Here is a 7,234-nt window from a genome sequence, read left to right as displayed (position 1 = left end):
GACCTTCCAGCCTAGTCCTTTTTTTTATTATTTGCAGAAGGGCTGGGGGTGGCTAATACCCCCCCCATCAAAGGCTGCCTTTCATGACCTCTGGCTAAGGGAAGGGAGAATTGGGGACCCGGTGCAGAGCAGAAGGGAGCTACCCTAGGCAGGACATCTAGAAAGAGAGAGAAAGCAAAGTGCAAAGGTATTTTAATAGATGAGCTGTTTCCATTCTTTACCACGATTTCTCATTCTGGTTTGGATTACTTTTGATTTGAATTGGGGAGCTCTGCCCCTTGGTTAAGGTAACTTCGATGCAATGGCTCTTCTACATCGAAAATGCATACTGAATTTTGGGAGTGGGCTAGGGTGGTGGTAAAGGGCTGAGACAGAGAGCATGTTGCTTTTCAAGACACCGAATACTTTTCTCTTTGTTCTTTCCTACGGGAGTAGGGAACTCATGTTTCCAGGGCCCAGAGCACTTTGACAAATGCAGATGGCAAAACATTGTGTCCACTGTTGATAGACAGCCTCCGACGGTGAAATGCGGTGGCCATTAAACTGTCCAAGTGGAAGGAGACATCTTTTAACCAGACAGGCAGGACATAAAGATAAGCAGGCTTCCTGCTCCAGCAACGTGGTGGACTCATCTGAGTGTTCAAGCAAGTACTTCCCCTCTGTGCCACAATCTCTTCTCCTCTAAAATGCAGATAATGACGTTTGTCGAGGGTTATTGTTAATGAAATATGCTTTTTGAAATCTTCAAGTGCCTTCCAAATAATTGAAAGTTGAGGCACAATTTCCAAGTATTCAAAAAGCTGCACCTTGCCTTTGCTGGAGCCATGTGGCTCTGCTGGCCTTTTCTGGCATCTGGGTAACACATACTACCCTGTTCTGTGGTAAAATACAGAAGGATCCCCTTCCCACTGCGGGCAGAGATCAGAGAGAGGAAGGGGAGAGGGGCCCAGTGCATACACCCTCACCTTGTCCCCAGCTTTCCTCAGCTATGAGCAAATTCTGCTGGTTGCCACGTTCTTCAAGCTGCAAGAAAAGGCAAGCTGCGAGGGATAAAAAGCTGGTGCTGACACAGTTGGCAAAAGCCTTTACTCTGGTTCCCTAGTTATCTGACAGACACACGGTCCACTGAGGGAAAAAAATCAGAATGAGAAAAAGTCATTCTGCCACGGTTTTGGTATCTTGGCCAGTGCAACCTGTAGTGTATACGATCCAGATAACTGTTTTCTCAATCAACCAACCAATCAAATTAAAAGGACACAAAAATCAATCTGAAGATATAATTTGGTGGCAGTATTAAATTGCAGATAGTATTTTATTTCATTGAGATTTCCTTCATCTGGGGCATTTTGTTATCAAAGTCCCATATGTGAGAACAAAAATAATTAGCAGAAAACTTATTCTAATAGTCCTGATGTTTTTTAAGTAGCTTATGGTTCATGTCTAATCTAAAGCTATACTCCCATAATGAAAAAGTGAATCGAATCATGAGGAAACAAACTATAAATCAAACAAAAAAAATTTTGTCCTTGTATATGACCCACTGTTTCCATCACAATTTTGCTTCCTCGGTACCTTTATCTGTCTAAATTGGGCCCCGCCAATTGCTGCGCACATGTCCATACATGACATTTACTTCCACGTCCATCTTGCTACCAGTTTGGGGACACTAGGAATTAGAGTTCACCAGACTCCTTAATATTCTCACAAATGACATCAGCATCTTAAAAACCCAAAGCAAAAAAGCAAAGAAGTTACAAACATGAACAAACCACACATCTTTAAGCCAAAAAGTCTATTTCCTACTATTACTTTCCTTTCTGATCCTCAGCACAGCCTAGATGACTACTGGACAAGCATCTAGTTGTGTGGGCCCTTACCTAGTGATGGAGGGCCTCACATGTGCTGGGCAGAGCAGCCCTCTCTGTCATTCTTTCCTGGGGCAAATCCTCTGGACTGACCCTGTAATCAATAGCAGGATCCTAAGAGAGGCAAAACGCTGGTGGGAACAAACAAGACTTTGTATTGAACTCTGGTCTAAATATAAAATAGCATGATGAAGAAAGAGTTTGTCTTTTCTATTAAACCAAAAAAAACAAAAAACAAATCTGGGAACTGGATCTTAGAATGTGAGTCGCTGAAGGCAGGGACTGTGATTTCCGAGGCCAGCACAGAGCTGTGCCTTCTGCATGGGACGCAGGCTCTGATTTAACAGTGTGGTATCAACATGATGAGAGGGGACAAGCGCATCTTGCTGCTCAGGAGAATGAGTTCATGTTCTGACCTCAGGCACTGGACTTTCTGTAGAGACGCTATGAATACTCTTGCCTGATACCCCACACCCAGTGACCAGCATTCAGTCTGCTGGCCTCCTCCCTCTTAATCCCAGCCCATAACCTCAAGCAGAGCAGAACATGCTGCAAAGCCCCAGATGCCTAGACCCAATCAAGCTCACCAGGCCTCTGTTCCAGGTACACCACATGAAGCTAGCCATCCTTCCAGTCTAGTGGAAACCTGGTGACTATGGGACAGGGTCTACGTTCATTTTATTCCCACTTGAGGGCCTTGTTTATCAAGAGGAGCCCAGACCACATAGAATCCAACAGAATCTTCATCTCTCCCATGATTCTGACCTATGCATCACGCAGGGCCACTGAGCCACGACTGGCCCTGCACAACTCCAGTGGCCCCATTCTGCAGCTGGGTGGCTCAACGGTGCTGGGGGAGACATGCTTCCCCCTTGTCTCCCAAGCCTCACCCTTTCAGCTCCTCCTCAGCCATCCCTTTTTCTGCTTGCGTCCATCAAATTCTTCCTTGTGTTACCATTAGTTTTGAGTAACTTGCTCCAATAATGAACAGAGGTGTTATGGGGTAAATTTGTCTCCTCAAAATTCAGATGTTGCAGTCCTAATCGCATGTACCTTGGAATGTGGCCTAATATAGAAACCGGTTTGTTGCAGATATAATTAGTTAAGTTGGGTTGGGCCCTAATGCAATACGACTGGTGTCCTTATTTAAAAAAAGGGGGTGAGTATTTGGACAGACATGCACAGGCTGGGAGAACTCCATGTGAGCATAAGACAGAGATCGAAGCAATGTGTTCACAAGCCAAGGAATGCCAGAGATGGCCAGCGGACCACCAGAAGCAGGAGGAGCAGCCTGGAATAGATTCTCCCTTGGGGCCTCCAGAAGGAACCCACCTTGCCAATACTGTGACCTTGGACGTCCAGCCTCCAGAACTGAGAGACAATAGTGTCTGCTGTTTAAGCCCCTAGTCTGTGGTGCTGTTGTAGCTGTTCCAGCTGATTAATACAAGGGCCATCTAGTGGCATCTGTCTCAGGAAGTGAGGGATTCTGCTCTTGAGACCTTGACCAGTATAGCCCTGCCGCCCTACACAGGACACTCTCCCCTGTCTGCTGTGTGCATCCAGTGAGGCTGAGCTCTGCAGCCTTTCTGCTGTGTGCATACAGGCACATCTACTTTACAGCAGACAAATACTGGATAAAAGAATAAAATACCCACATTCGTCTATACCAAGGAACCATGTGTTCATGTACCTCGTAGAGAGGTGGGTCCTTAAAGAAGAAACCACACTACTCGCTTTCACAAGCCTTACCCACCGTCGTACCCATGAAATTGGAACATGTGGAACTGAAGCTCACACTGGACCATCTTAATTAAATAGGTGATGGTACTTGGTTTTATGGACCCAATTTTCTTGATACCTGAGACTCTGACTCACTTGGTCGTGAGAACAAATTGCTCTATTAGTTCTTGTTGGCGGTGTTTCATACCGTGGGTTTCTATGGCTTATTTCAGCAGGAAGAATAAGAGATTTCTGTTGAGAGGAGTGTATCTCTCTGGTTCAGGTGGTTTGCTCTGGTGCTCACCTGTCTGGCTGCTGCACCTTTCAAATTAGAAGTCCAAGGATTGAGGACAGCCATCTTTCTTGGCCCAACTCCATCTCCACAATGGACCTTGAGTGGCCTTCCATCGCCATGAGTAGAGTCCAGAGAACAGAGATGAGACATGAGCTATACATACTGCGTGTAACTCCACCATTTACTTAAATGATTGAATTGAGTCCACTCTCATCTCCATTAAAAACAGACTGACTTCCCAACACACAGTGGTTTAACTCAGTGGTTCTTCATGTGTGGTCCTTGCACACCTGAGTCCCTTTCAAAGGGTTTGTGAGGTCAAAATTATTTTCTTCATAACAGTAAGATGCCAATTGCCTTGTTCACTGTGTTGACATTTATACTGGGCACAAAAGCAGTGGTGAGAACTCCTGTGTCTTAGCAGGGATCAAAGTGGCAGGTCCTTTATCTCTCCCCTCTAAGGGTCTCTAGCTGGGCCTGAGAATTAAATTGACGTGAGGCAGGTTAACAGAAGAAAAGTGCACAGACTTTTAAACAGACATGGGAACCTCCAGAGGAAAATGAAGACCCAACAGCATGGCGGGGCCTATGTGTTCATATGCCAGATTGAACAAAAAGAAGCAATTGTGGAAAAGTAACAAAAATATATGAGGAAGCTAAAAGAAGATAAGATATATTTTATCAGAGTTTACTTGTACAGATGTCTCTCGGCCTCAACTCCTGGTCTCTGGTGATAAGGATCTTTCTTTCCTCCTGGTATAGCGAAGGAATCATTCTCATGAGACTTTCATCTCCAATTCCAGAAAGAAAAGAGAAGACTCTTCTTGTACTTGCTATTTCCCAAGTGTCTTTAACTCAAAATCATCCTTACGCCCAAATGACATGTTTTTGGTATCATATTCTGCCACCTCTGACTCCAAACAATGTTGGTGGTCATCGCATTCTTCATCACGAAGCACTAGAAGGAAAAAAAAAAAAAGAGTCTCATATCACTTCAGAATGACCTTGATGAAATAGTAAAAATGGCTCATTTGATTCAATCTGGACCTTTGAACACACATCTTTTCAATATTCTGAGTGACCAAAGAGAAGGCATAAAGCACTTCCACTCAGGACAAGGGTTGATGGTTGTCTTGGAGGAAGGCAGTTGTGCAATTATTCAAGTTGTGAGTTGAAAAAATGCATTTCCATTTTTACTCAAAAGAATGAATGACAAATAAACTATAGGTGTTCAGGTGTTGGTAGCAGACATTTTTCAGAAATGAACACAGTATGTAAGGCTGTCATTTTAAGGAAAATAACTGGCAATATTTGTTTTCAAAGATAAAACTTGACTCTTCAGTCAAAAGCCAGCATCTGGAAACCTTAGAGCTGCCTGTGTGAGCTTGGCAGCTTCCCAATAAAAAAATGGCTTTTCTGATGAGATGCTTGCTGATCTCAGTGAATGTGCTTTGTGGACATTGAATAATGAAATGTCAACATTTGGAAGATCACCATAGCCAATATTTTCTAAATATTATCCAGAAAATGTAGGTAAAAGATCCACTTAAAGTTCAAGATAGACCAAATGAGTTTTAATGGGACAGAATATGAAAAGTTCATTGATGTGGTTTCAAATTCCACATTGAAACTAATCTTTAAGAAACTACCATTTGACTGAAACTAATATAAAATAATATTGAATGTCCAAAAAGGAAAAGAAACTACCACTTGTCAAATTTGGGTGTAGTATCAAATATATATATCTATATATACAATGATCTGAAATGGCTATAAAAATATTCTTCCTTTTTCCAACTACATTATCTGTGAGAGTCTGCATTTCTTTCATATAGTTCGACTAAAACCACACATCTCAATGAATGCAGAAGCCGATATGACAATGCAACTATCCAACTGTCTCCTCTTCAGCCAGATATTAAAGAGATCTGCAAAAATGTAAAACAATGCCATTCTTCTATTTGTTTTGTTGTTTAAAATAGTTTTTTCACGAAAAAAATTATGTAACATGTAATGGTTTATTATCGTTCTTTTTAAATAATAAATTACTTCAGTTGGTCAGTTTTAATTTCTAATACAATACAATAAAAATTGGTAGATAGAACTCACATAATATAAAAATGATTGGGATCCTGAATAATATTAAAGTGAGTGAAGGGTTCTGAGAATAAAATATAAAATTGAGTCACAGATGTATCTTTTGGCTTAAATAATTCAGAAGATTGTGTTCTGTGTGCTGAGTTCCCACCACGGAGCATCACGCAATTTGAACGACCCCCAGCTGCTTAATGTGGAGGTTCAGGAAGCAAGAAATTTTACAGAGGTAGATGACTCCTTTGTGCTTTTGAGGAATTTGCTTTAATTACTTTTTTTTTTTTTTTTTTTTTGGTTCTATGTTAGGAAAAGCTTTTTTATTGGGCTCACTTTCCTAACACATGCTAATGTGGTTTTCATAGACAGTTTTTTTCCTTGCAAACTGTCCCGGATTATCCCACTGCCTATTGTAAAGTCCCTTTCCATCTCTAGTTGAAAGCATTATTGAAATGGATTATTTGAAGACATTGTTTAAGTCGCCTTTGCTGTAATAAGGGAGGCCAAATATTTATTGTTTTATTTTATTTACTAGATAATCAATACACATGGTAGAACATTCAAAAGGTACAAAAGTAGTTCTCCCCTCGACTTCCATTCTCCCATCTCCCAGTTCTCTTCCCTGGAGGCAAGTATGACAGCCAAGTCCTGTGCACCCCTCCACAGATATGCTCGGCAAATCTAGTGAGCATGCATCCTCTTCTTACACAATACTGGTAGCGTAGCTACACAATGATTTGCACCTTGCTCTTTTCACTAACACTTTCTTGGCGATTGTTCCATACACATATGTTCCACAGAGAGAGAGTCCGCCTCACTAATCACAGCTGTGTAGTATTCCCTTATAAGGATGAATGTTTTATTTGACTGACCTGTTAACATTTAGATGGGTTCCCATATTTTGCTGCCATAAGCAATGCTGTAATATTTGTGTTCGTGTATGACAAATATATATAAGTATAAACTTCTGAATCACAAAGTCTGTAATATGACATCCCTTAAACTACAGTCGTATCACAGAAAGTCATGTCATAGGCACTGAGCAGTTTCTGAGAAGCTAAATAAGAAACAGCACTTAGTTTAGTTGCTAACTGCTAGAATAGCTCCAGAAAGAGGTGGTGTTTTTCTTTAAAAAGAGAAAGGAAAAGAAGAAAAGAGACAGAGAGTGGAAAGGTTCCTTTTGCTGACTAGAAAAAAAAAAGATTTTATGCTTCTTGATTTTGGAAAATTTTCTGTCCATTTTTGTCAGGAGAGCAAAGCAAGA

General features: G+C 41.5%; 1 long non-coding RNA gene across 2 annotated transcripts in view; it reads right to left on the bottom strand.

The window, feature by feature from the left end:
- Positions 1 to 1,277: 1,277 nt before the first annotated feature.
- LOC120584470 (uncharacterized) overlaps positions 1,278 to 7,234 on the bottom strand; it is a 15,518-nt gene continuing 9,561 nt past the window's right edge. For both annotated transcript variants that reach the window (XR_005648051.1, XR_005648052.1), the window contains one exon: positions 1,278 to 4,837. This is a non-coding gene — a long non-coding RNA (uncharacterized LOC120584470). The remainder of the gene's footprint in view (positions 4,838 to 7,234) is intronic.

The sequence above is a fragment of the Pteropus medius genome, unplaced genomic scaffold (genome assembly GCF_902729225.1).
Source record: "Pteropus medius unplaced genomic scaffold, Ma_sr-lr_union100, whole genome shotgun sequence".
Taxonomy (NCBI): Eukaryota; Metazoa; Chordata; class Mammalia; order Chiroptera; family Pteropodidae; genus Pteropus; species Pteropus medius.
This window is presented reverse-complemented; position numbering and strand designations above follow the sequence as displayed.